General features: G+C 42.4%; 1 protein-coding gene across 1 annotated transcript in view; it reads right to left on the bottom strand.

Annotated features, from left to right (window-relative positions):
* The window catches only part of ME2 (malic enzyme 2), a 47,064-nt gene extending 42,379 nt beyond the window's left edge, over positions 1 to 4,685 (bottom strand). Inside the window, exon 1 of the mRNA XM_028524129.2 lies at positions 3,999 to 4,685. The gene's annotated coding sequence lies outside the window, so the exon portion shown is untranslated. The remainder of the gene's footprint in view (positions 1 to 3,998) is intronic.
* Positions 4,686 to 12,856: the final 8,171 nt, after the last annotated feature.

A 12,856-nucleotide genomic window follows, 5' to 3' on the forward strand; every position in this document is an offset into this window, starting at 1 on the left:
TCAAGAATCAACTATAATTTTAAAAATTATTACTTTTTATCCTCACCAGAGGACATGTTCACTGATTTTTAGAGAGGAAGGAAGAGAGAGGGAGGGAGGAGAGAGAGACAGACAGTCATCAAGGTGAGAGAAATATCTACCTATCAGTTGCCTCTCATAAGCACTATGACCAGGGATCGAACCCACCATCTAGGCATGTGCCCTCACCAGGAATCGAACCTGGCACCTTTTTGGTATACGGGACGATGCTCCAACTGATCCACCCAGCCATGGCAGAGTCAACTGTAATTTTATGTGTCTTTAAAACAAGCAGGCATAACCAAAAACAAATAACTTAAGGCAAAAGCCAATCCCTGCCAAAATCAGAACCAAAAACTGAGACAGACAGGCTTAAGACTAGATAGAGGAATAAGATAAAAGATAAAATGCGTCCGGGGGAAGGCAGGAAACTACACCTAATTCCTTATGATATACAGACATATGATGTAAAAAGAACTGTGAAAATAAATGATGTAAGCACAAGAAACAAAAGAAGGCGGGGCTTCTAATTTTGAATAAGTAAGTAAAGTCTAGCTGCTTCCTTGAGCATGTCTTGGATATTGAGACATACCTGTAGTTTCTCCCCCCATGTGTAGTGACTCCCAGTGCCTTGCCCTGGGAAGCAGCAGAGCTTACTCTCCAGGTGCTGTTTATGAATGGGACTGGGACTGACTCTGCTAGGCCACCGTCTGCAGGAGGCTACCCTCCCTGCCCCCTACCTGAGGGTGAAGGGAGAAGGTCAATGCACTGGAAAGCAAACCTAGAGAGAAAGTCTTGAACTGTTCCAATGAGCACAAACTCTGCAGTCAGAAAGACCTGAATTTGAATCTGCACTCAGTAATTGCCAGTCTGGAATCAGCTGTGCCACCCAGGCATTCCCAAACACTTTCTGAATTGGTGTGCGTCTGGAACACGTGTTTTACTGGTCTGTGACCCAAATGAGAAAAACTAGAACAATAGAATATAGTTTTTCATAAGACTAAATATGCCTTTGTTTTCATGTTGTAATTATGATGTTCCTACTTTTTGGGGTGGTAAAAATGTCCTTTCTTTTACAAAACGATGCGGGTGGTAAATTGTTAGTTGTTTTAAAACTTTAATAGAATTAAGTTAGCAATCTTATGTCTGGTCGCAACAGCTCCCTATACACAGACTTTTTTCTTTTAACTTGCCCATGAAGTCCAAAAGTCTGGGCACTAATGACTCAGAAGTCTCATTTTTCTCATCAATAAAACAGGAGAGGGGAAACTCTTTTGCAGAGTTGGTGTGTAGTACCGATGATACATATAAAGCCTCAAGCCTTGCAGGGGTGTCCACATTTCTGGTGTCCCTGGGCCACACTGGAAGAAGAAGAGTTGTCTTGGGCTGCACATTAAATACATTGTGACACATAGTCAGACAAAAATTTCATATTGTTTTAAGTAAATTTACGATTTTGTGTTGGCTGCATTCACAGCCATCCTGGGCTGCACACGGCCTGTGGGCTGTAGGTTGGACACCCCTGCTTACAGCTTTGTCATCATCATAGGAAGCCTGACCATTTGACTTGAAGATGCATTCAATAAAATCCATATCCAGGCAGTTTAGCACAATCATTAAAAGCAAGCTATGGAATCAGACTGCTCGATTTAAACCCTGGCTTTGCCACTGCTAGCTCGGTGAGCTTGAGTAAATCAGAGTCTGTCAACAATCTCATCACTCATTTGAGGATGATAAACGACAGAACCGATTAACTACGGCTTTTTTAGGATTTAAACTAGATTACGTATGTAAAATACTTATCACGGCATGCTCTAAGTGCTCCATAAATGTTATCTCAGCATTATTGTTATTAGTAATAGACTAAGGTGGTCAGAAGTGCATTCAATGCCTGTTACTTTCTGCATCAACACCTTTTAATGCAAAATACTTATTAGGAGGCTATGAGGATTTATTCAAACTATTTCAAATTAAACTTCTAAGTCAAGAATGAAAATTTGGATGACATACCGATCCAGGCCCCATCAAATGTCATCCTAAACAATATTTGCAGAATCAATGTTTTTCATTACTTTTGAAATATGTACATATTGATAAAAGGAGGTATGATATACAGTCATATAATCAAAATAGTGACTTTCAAATTAAAAAGTTAGCTTAATATTTACCTTTTTATAAAATCAAATGTAATTTTTGTATTTAGTATCAATTTATTCCTCCAACATTGATCCTTAGTAAACAAACTATAGGTTTTAGTGTTAATTATGTTTCAAACTATGGCTGTTAAGTTTTTCTGAAATTCACCAACATAGAGTTGATTTTAGTTTATATAATAAGAGTTAATTTACAAAATAAATTCTCAAATAATAAATGACATTTTCCTTTATGAATGTTAATGTGCTTTCATAACAAATATTTAAAAAGACAAAGACATTATACATAAACACCTTCTAAGGGTGAAATCCATAAGCAGTTCTTTCTCAGGAATAACTATTAAGCAAAGTATGTTTTAATTCTCAAAAGAATGAAGAACTTTTATGAAAGCACAGCCCAACGTTCCTACTAACGCATGACAAAGGTTCTATCAGCATTTCTGGTCTTTACGTCTAACTCCGAAGTCTTTGACTACCAGAAAACTGTCAGATACAGGTCACAAATCAAAGCTCACTGATTGTTAAATGTCCAGTATTAGAAAATATAGTTAAACTGTTTTCTTTATGTATTCCTGCAAACCATGTAACATAGCAACATGAAACTCAAGTAGTTACACAATAAATAATGTTTATCTGCCTTTTGTGTAACTGCTATAACTACTGTGTGTGTATGTGTGTGTGTACATGAAAAAAATATATATATATGAATGTTTTCTCTAACTTCCAGAACGCTTGGCAACTAAAGAGCAAAACTTATGAGTACAACATTGCTATTAGCTTTATGGGGTTAAGAGGGGGCTGGGTCTGAATGCAGGCTTTGCCATTTAAAACCTGTGATCTTGGACGAGTCACTTAATCTTTTTAAGCTTTAGTTTCTTCATTTGTAAACTGAATAGAATAACAGTACTATCTCCAAGCATAACTTGGAGACAATTTATGCATTGAACAATGCCCGGCCCATAATTAACAATATGTACTTCTAATTGTTATTATCATCAACTGCAACACTAGAAGTAACAATGCTGTTAAATTCTTTGCTTAAAAGTGACTGTCCCAAGTATTAGAAAGGTATAAATCAGACATGAAATAATTTCCATAAGAAGGCACTTCTGCTGAGATTTAATATTTTAATAAGCTTCTCATCAAAGAGCAATACATATTTTCTAGAATTATCTTTGGAACCAAGAAAAAAAGTCAAATTCAAGACCTCGAGTGCGACAACACACAAGCAGAGATGCACGGTTACCATCAGCGTCAAACACCTGCCAATCCTGGTCCACAGATGCCATTTCATATGAAAGGGCAGAACCGTTCCAATCTTAGAACTTTCTAGCCTGCAACAAACTTCTTTTAAGCGAGAACGAACACAAACACACCAAATGCCTCTCATGATCAATTCATCCCTGCAGAAAAAGAGATCTATTTGCCAAAGGGGTTTGGAGCCACAAAATCAGTCTGCAAAGGGGAGGGGAAAGGGGGAAAGAAGAGATGCTCGCATTTCGGAGGCCACAGGGCCTCCATACGGGACTGGAAAGGGGTTGCCCTGGGACAAGCGAGAGGACAAACGGAGAAGTCGCGCCCCAAACCGGTCGCCGGGGTAGAGCCTCGAACGGTCGAAATGGGGTTCCGCGACGTGTCCAGCACCCCGCCCTCAGTGAGCCCCTTCCCTTCACTCCATCGCCGCATCCATCAAGCGAGGAGCTGCCCGGCCGCACGCGCGGACTCCCGCAGCAGGTCTGCGCTCGGTGCGCGGGGCCAAGTGGCAGAAGGCCGACGCCCGCTCTCTTTCCAGGGCTCCCGCACGGGCCCCGCTGCAAGGAGCCTTACCCCAAGTCTCACTCCGCGACAGGTGGTGCTGCTGGCAAAGAAGCCGAGGACCTGCCGCTCTACCAGGCAATGATCAGCTCTCGTCCGGCCCGGCCCTCCCCTTGTTGGAGCTTCTCGGAGCCAGCGCCAGCTCAGGATCGGACTAGCAGGAGCAGCTGGCTGGTCACCAGCGACACTGGCAGTAAAGCAAAGTAGTGAGAGGGTGGGATCCGAGGGCAGAGGGGTCGCGAGGAAACCCGGCAGGGCCCAGGGGCGGAGACTGATGGGCACGCGGGCCAATACGGAGGCAGGAAGTTGGCCCTGAGGGGCGGGGCTCCACCTCTGAGCTTCCAGCCCGCGTGTTCTATTCCTGCATCGCAGACCTTTCTTCCGTCCGATCGTTCAAGTTACTGTTTTGCAGAGCCAACACGCGCCCCTGTGGACGCGATCCCCAGGAATGCGAGAGGGGTCACGTAGAACCAGGGTTGGCTTATAGCGGACCTCGCCTCCCTGGGACTGGAGGGGTTGTCGCTGGTGATGGCTGCACATTCGCGCGAGAAGTTCTGCGCAGGCGCGGGTGGGGCCGGCGTTCTCGCCAGTGGCGGGTACCAGTCTCCCAGCCCAGCGGGAGTAAGGCTGGGAGTTTGGGACCATCCTGGACAGCCAGTAGAGGTTGGGAGAGGATGGCGGAGAGATTTAGCAGCTGGATAAGGTCAGAGAATGGAGAGGCAGAAGAGGGAGGACCCCGGAAATGCGAGGCTTCCGCCTTTTAGGAACGCTTTCTCCTCCTGAGCTATTTTTGTATGTCTAGGATTGCTCTTCTGCATAATCCTTCGCCAACCTCCACTGTTGCTGGCACAGTTACTGGCCGGCAGGGAATTTACTAATGATCCCTAGCATCACAGCCACCATGAATAGGTATTCAGTGGTCTCTCTCAGGGAAGCAATAGAACACTAAATTGTCATCTTCAAAGAAGCAGGGACTGTAACAACATTTGGTTGAAAAAAGTTTGTTTAGTGTTTTCTGGATGATGGTCTAGTAGTGCTTAGTTGTCATTAACTTCATCTGAAACAATTTTGTTAGATTATATTGTGACAGCTGTTATATCTGCGTGCATTTAAAAAATATCAAAATTGGTGGACTTGTGTGCAGCCATTTTAATATTGAAGATGGAAGAAATGTGACATCATTGGTGTATTATGCTTGAGTATTTCAAGAAAGGTAAAAATGTAATGGAAACACAGAAAGATTTGTGCGGTGTATGGAGACTGTGCTGTGACTGATCAAATGCGTCAAAAGTGGTTTGTGAAGTTTCTTGGTACTATTGACATTTTGGCCAAGTAATTCTTTGCTATGGGGCTGTCTTATGTGTGGAAGATGTTTAGCAGCACCTCTGGCCTCTACCCACTAGAAGCCAATAGTGGGAGATAGCCAACACACTCAAAATATCCAGATCAATAAAGTTACTGGTGAAAATGAAAACTTTTTAAAGAGATTTTATTTATTTATTTTTAGAGAGGGGGGAAGGGAAGGAGAAAGAGAGGGAGAGAAACATTGGTGTGTGGTTGCCTCTCACACATCCCACACTGGGAACATAGCCTGTAACCCAGGTATGTGCCCTAACTGGGAGTCAAACCAGTGACCCTTTGGTTTGCAACCTGGCACTCAATCCACGGAGCCACACCAGCCAGGGCAAAAAATGTGTCTTTCATTTTATGGACAAAACTGAACAGACTTTTTGGCCAACCCAATATAATATATCTATACCCACCCACGGTTATGATATTGGAGGCTATTTCTTTGCTTTTTTTTTTTCAGAAAAATATTATCACCGAAAATTCTTTAACCAAGTTCATATACTCTTAATGTATGGTGATGATAATTTAAATATGAACATGTAAAGGATAAAAGAGAGGTAAAGTAAATGGAATAAGAAAATTGAAAGTGGTGGAAATATAAGATACAATTGAGTGGAGGTAAAGAAAAGGGAATTGCCCCCTCCTAAACACTTTGACAATTATGTAAAATCTGAAGCAACAGTGCTGGCCTGAGAATGGAAGGGCAGGGCATGTTGTTGAACACTGTAATTAGATGATAAATGATAGGTATGGCCGCTATAACCACTGCAGTAAAAGAGGGACTATAAATAAGTGTGACCTACAATAACCTTGCAGGCTAGAAATTGTAAAGATGCAGCAGGCTGAGTGAAGCAAACTTCAAATACTACACTATAAATGCTTCATTAATAGAGGTAAAAGTATTTTGCCTTTGAAAGACAGTTTGTCCTACATTAGAATAATTCCAGCTTGAAGGGATGTAGAGCACTATGGTGGATGGGATTTATCTTGGTGAAATTGAGGTCAATTAATTCCTTAAATGAAGTATCTGTTAATGTCAAAGGGGCAGACACTGCTATTTGGCTGATCCACCCCATTCACTTTATTCTTAGTCACTTTGGTGGTCGGTCTAATTGGTTCAGTGACCAAACCTGATGCCTCTTTCTCCCCCCACCTCAGTTTTCTGTTGATTTGACCTTGACACCTTGTTTTACATGATCCCTTCCATGTAGTTCATCATTTCAGGAAGAGCTTGGGTCTTCTTTCTGGCTCAGCATTGTTTGTATTGTCTGCCTGGCCTGGGGAGCTATTATGTATTCTGGGCAGCCAAGAATGGTCCTCCTTTTTCTGAGCTGGTCCAAAGAAGGGCATTAAGGGAGAAGCCTATAAGGAAGTCATTGGATCTACAATTTCAGGGCCATTTACTGAAAACAACCAAACAAAACAAAACAAAAACAAAACAACAAAAACACTAGCAATGCACAATGCAAATGGTTTATTTTATAAATGGATTGGGATGGGTGAATTCATGTAGTGAGATGTGCAAAGTACCCCATTTCAGCTTGATGATATTTTACATACACACACACCTGTGTAGTCATTGTCCAGAGGGAGATACAAAAAATTCCTTGTGCCTCTTTTTACCCACCCACTCCCCCTTAACTAATTACTGACTAATGCTGGTAGCTCTGGGGAAGGATGTCAGTATGGATCAGTTTGTGTGAGTCCTGCACTGTTGAGAGTTGAGGCTGCCATCTCAGGTTTTGTCTACATTTTGGCTGGTTCACCCGTGAAGTGGGAGGATCCTTGAATGGAGTGCTGCTGGCGCACACCTGGCCACGTGAATTTCCTATAAAACTCTTCAGTGAGCAGAGTTTAAAGTGGTGTGTATGCCAGTTAGCTCCAATGGGCACACATTCACGCACCTTTCTCAAACTCAAAGGAAGATATTTGGAAAAATTTTCATATCAATTGCCATGAAAATAGAGCAGCTTTATACCATCCAAACACCACAATGTTTCCTTAAGCACAATCCATATTGTTGAGCTTCAGAGAATTGTGGGAGGTCATTCTCTTTCCAGTGAGAGTGCCAGTGAGTAAGTAGGATCGCTGGCTTGAGGCCCACACATCATCTATAGCAAAAGCAGAGAGGTGGTGCTAATCGCATGTTTAGATTTATACAACTCCATCTGCCTGAGAATAGAAAACATCAATAATGCATGCTGACTGCACCACTGGGAATTGCCCTCCAATAAGTTAGGGTCGTTAAAAATGCAAACTCTTTAAAAATACAGGAGAAAGGAAACAGTATATCTAAGGGCATTTGTGCTGAGCTGCAGAAGCAAACTTCCTGTCAGCCGCATGTGGAAGTGAGACGTAAAGGTATCTGGTGTAGGTTAGTACTATCATTAAGGAACAATAATGTTTTGTTCTTCCCGAAATACAATGAAGCGCTAATGATGATAATTACATCCAAAAAGCACTAACAATTCCTTATATAATTAAAATAAATATAACTTTTCAGGCTATCTAACAGTGTAAACTAATACCATAATAAGCCATGTTTTCATTAGCAAATATTTTAAGGAAAGTTCTAGAAATTTTTGTGAAGAACAAAGAAGTTAATCTCATAGGTTTGTTAACAGTAGAACATTGACTCCCCAGGGAAAACTAACACTTTGGTATTTGTAGATCTTACTGTATACCCCACTTGATTTTTCTGCAGGACTTTTAGGTAACCTGGAAAGAGTTAAGGCAAACAGCAGCCAACCACCGAGCCACACCAGCCAAGGCCGTGTTGGTCATTTTAAATCTTAGTTCTGGCTCCATCATTATCGATAAGAGAAGACTCTTATCTTTAAGAGAACACAAGGAACATCAGCATTGGCATCGTTAGCAGCAATGTTGGACTTTGGTTCAAGAGTTTGGCAAAGAAAGAATTTAGAGCCAAGAACTCTAGCGCAAGAGGAAGTTTATGTAGCAAGAAAAGCAAAAGTACACTCAGAGTATTTGAGTGGGCTGCTTGGAGAGCTGTCTTGGCCTTTGAGAGACCTGAGGAAGAGTTGAGCTTAGGCACGCTGCCTCAGCTCTTTAGAAAGAAGGTCACAGAGGCAGAAGCCATGAGTCAGCGGGGCTGCATGAACTCAGGAAACAACTTACAGAGGCAACAGGAGGGCCCATGGAGATAGGTTCTAGGGGTTGGCCCAGGATGAGCTGCTCCCCTGGTTTTAAGTCTGGGAACTGTTAGAGCTTAGGGGAAAGAAAAGCAAAGATACTCACGCGGGAGGGAGGGGTTGGAGCGGGGGGGGGGGGGGGGGGGGGGCTAGGTGTGTTCCAGGGAGAATGTACACTAGGTCCTTTGTCTTAATGCTTAAGGGAGCGGGTCTTGCACGAGAGAAGAGGCAGGTGACACAGCATGCTGGATGGGGCCAGTGTGAATAAGCCATCTGTCTGTTTCCTCCCTCCGCTTGCCAAGGAATTTTCCTAGCTTCTTACTCTCCCACCTCAGCGTTACCTGGGAGCTTGTTAGAAAAATGAAATCTGGATCCCAACTCCAGACCTACTACATTAGAATCCACTATAACCAGGGGTTCCATGCCCATAAACTTTTGAGAAGCTTGGAAGAACCCTGAAGTTCTAGATGCTGTGAACTCATGCTTCTGTGAATGGATTTTTGCTCATAGAAATAGAATAATAGGAATCCCATGATACTTTATTTACCTTCAAAAAATCCCTGTGCCAAGGCAAACACAATTGTTCCTTCCTTTCCACACTGAGAATGTTATGTTTAAACCATGAGCAATAATTGTATTATTCATTCACTGCATGTGTCACTATGAACTAGACACCGGATAGAACGTTTGCACCAAATGGAATGGATGCAAAGTCTCTGGCTGATGCCTGGGGAAGAAAAACTCCCAAGAATGTTTGCCTTGATCATCCAACTAGAGTTTCTGCTATCTTGAGCAGAACTGAACATATAGGCCCTTAAGAGACCCTGCGGGGTCCCTAGTTCTCAGACCACATGTTTCTTAGACTGCATAAGCTACCCCTGAGATTCTGACTCTTGGGGGAAGTACAAAGGCATTTTTCTATAAAGTGTTCAAGATTTCTCTGCCAAGAGAATAGCTATAATTGAGACAGTAATTTAAGGGAACTAAGTTGAAACATTGGCTTAGGTTATCCAACATGTTTTCCTACTGAGCAATACATGAGAGGTTCTCTGGTATACATGAGGTATCTGAATCCTAAAAAGAGCTTTGGTTGAAAATTTCAGATCCTTTACATCAAGGAGACACCGTCTAACCACAAAGGAAATCTCACAGATGTGCTTTTCCTCCCAATACTGTTTGACTTTGGACTTGTTAGCATCCTGAAACACTTTCCAAAGTGAATCATGTCCCACACCAAGCTGCACCTCTGGGCTGGGAATTCTTCCAGATATGCTTTCTGTGGCCACTGGTTTCCTTAGGAATGTCTAGGGACCTCCAGCACCCACAAGGTGGGTTTGTTTGTTTGTTTGTTTGTTTTCGAGAGAAAGGAAGAAAGAGAAACATCAAATTGTTGTTCCACTCATTCATGCATTCTTTGGTTGATTCTTCTATGTGGCCTGACCAGGACTGAAGCCACAACTTTAGCACATTGGGACGACAATCTAACCAACTCAGCTACACAGCTAGGGCCCCCCTGGAAGTCTGACTCAGTTCCAGTGGTTCACATGAGGACCTAGCCATCTTGGAGTCTGCGCCAGCTTCAGCGATTAATCAGGAACATTCTGTGTTAAGAGGCACCCAAAAGGAAGTAGAATATCTTTACTTCCTTACACCTGAAACAAAATTATACTGCACACACGTGGAGTAAACGGTTAGTCCTAAACAACACAACCTTTCAAAAATTACATATGGATTCCAACTTATTAAGGGCACCAAATGGTGCAGACAGAATCTGTTATTCAAATGCATATCTTTATGCCTGCAAGTAGAAATGATAACCATGAGCTTTGTTTATAAAATACTGGATCGAGGTTTCTTTATCTTTTTTGTGCGATGGACACCATTGACAGTCTGGTAAAGACTACAGGCTGGCTTTTTAAGGGCATAGAACAGCATACACAGAATAGCCGACGAATCCAATTGTAATGAAATGATGTTATCCAAATATTTTTGAACCCCAAACATCTGCTATACTAATGCACGTGCCACTTTGCAATGCATGAAATCAAATTCTAATGGTGGATACACTGACTAGCAATGATAAGCATAAACGCTATTTCAAAGTTTCTGCCACCACCATGAGGTAATAAGAAAACTTCGTGATTTCAGTGAATTCTAGAGATTTGTGGCCTACGTTCATGATCAAAGAAAAATGCTAAATTCCCTTTAGGGATTAATGACTATAAATATGTTTTTCTCAATCCAAGTTCACCTACTCCCTGTACTAGGCTATCTGTTTTTATCTAAGTTCAGATAAGAACCTGGGTCTACCTATCAGCAATTTATGGGTTCAGCTTTTGATACTGAAATGTTTGGTCAGATCTCTATATTTAAGGTTAGGTGGAGACATTCTCTGGCATCAGGTCTTTTGCGACTCCCAGTGAATTCTACTCCGCTTCAATGCATGGAGCTTTGCTTGGGGCAGTGTTACCTGGGCTTTCCTGTCACCCGGTGACTCAGCGTCAGACACAAATGCAAGTTTGCCGGGTTAGCATTGCAGAGGTTGCTTTCAAATTGACAATGGGCCAGATTTCCCAGCCTCCAAGGTTTATGATTCAGGAAATCTCTGTTCTTTACCTCTGTTCCTTGTTAAGAGGAATTCGTTGGTGACTTTCCTTGTGCCAGGGGCAGATACTGTTAGACATGGTAAGAAAGCAGTGTCTTACACAGCATTCTGACTCTTGAAGTATTTGCTGTAGAATACATTTTGAAAGCTTACCATGAGGATTTTAAAAAATATTTTATAATTTTTCTTGGTAGAATAATGTACAGGATCTGGTACAAATAACGGCCCTTTTTATTACAAAATCTTTTATTACAAAATCATAAACATGTAATGCTGTAACATAGCAATATCACACTCAAGCACACCATATGACATTTTAGGTGAATTGTTCAAATTAAAACTATAAACTATTACACCCATGCTACTACCCTACCAACCACACTCGGGCAGGACTTAACTTCTGCCAGACCCTGTATTTTAACTCATGAAGAAAAATGCCTTTGTATTTTTATATTTCATTTATATTCTCTGAATAGGCATGAAAAGCAACAGTGATCTTTGTGTAAGTTTGAGGAAGGAACAGAGTTTTATTTCATGCCAGCTGTGAAAATTACATTCAAAAAGCATTATGCTAACAGCGAGAAAATGACAATTGAAGTGTTCTGTCACGATTTTAGCCCATTTTGTTTCTATTGGGGCAGAGAGGAGAAGTGTGCAGAAAATACGAGAAGGAACATTCTGGAGTTCTTTTCACTCTGCCCAGCGGGAGAGCTTGACTCTCCTCCCTGTTTACACACGCTTGGGACACAGAGCCTGCAGCTCGCTCTCTCCCGGGAAACCAGCCCCTCCCTCCTCTTGTCCGACTTGGCTTCCAACTCCACAGCTTCATCAAAACTGTGCAAACCTTCCTCTTTGTTGGTGGAATTTAAACCTTTCGTCAGTCCCCAACTTCCTTATTCTTTGAGCAAAATTTGCCGCAACTGACCTTCTCCTGCTTTCTGAAATGCTTCCTGCCATGTCCCTGCACACTTCTCCGGATCCCTGTCCTTGCCTGGGACGTCTCCTCTCCCTCCTGCCCCCTAATGAAGGGTGAGCCCCACGGTCCAGCCCTAGACGTGATCCACTGAAACGTTAGATAGTCTCTGCCTGTGCTGTAAGCCCTGACAGGTTTTTTTTTTCTTTTTTGTAATGCAAGTGCCTGACTTAAGCTATGGCATCCACTTCAAGGGTGGCTACCTGGATAAACATATCACCTGCCACACAGCCAGGTGAAGAGCCAAGGCCGCCTCTCCCGCCGGGGCCGCTCTGTTTTAGAGATCTTGGTTGATTTCAGTAACTGGCCATTTGGGCCATTTATCCGCCTGCCACACTTGACATACCCACTCTTGTGTTTTAAATGCATCAGTAAAAAGAGTGAGCCTGGGAAATCATAGGCTCCCAACCTCTTTATTTATTCAAAGTTTCTTTATGGTGATTGCTGAAGGGCATTTCACAATCTTAATGCGAACCACCAGGGCTGGTCCAGCCACATTGGTTATTTATAGAAAGAAAATGGCATAACAAACTGCACTCAAGGAATGTTCGGGTAGTGGAGAGGCTGCAGGTAAAGGAGTGAAGAGTGGTGGGAGGCAGACACTTCTACAAACAGTTAAGGCAGTGCAACGGCAGAGGTGAGAGCTGCAATGCATTATGGGGCTGTAGAGAAGAGACACCAAACTGATCTGGGTTAGGAGTGGGGAAACTCATTAACTTTAATTCAACAAAATGTTAATGTTCATGCAACAAACAGTAGCAAGGACCTATTATTATGTACCAGTTTTAAG

The sequence above is a fragment of the Phyllostomus discolor genome, chromosome 9 (assembly GCF_004126475.2).
Source record: "Phyllostomus discolor isolate MPI-MPIP mPhyDis1 chromosome 9, mPhyDis1.pri.v3, whole genome shotgun sequence".
Classification (NCBI taxonomy): domain Eukaryota; kingdom Metazoa; phylum Chordata; class Mammalia; order Chiroptera; family Phyllostomidae; genus Phyllostomus; species Phyllostomus discolor.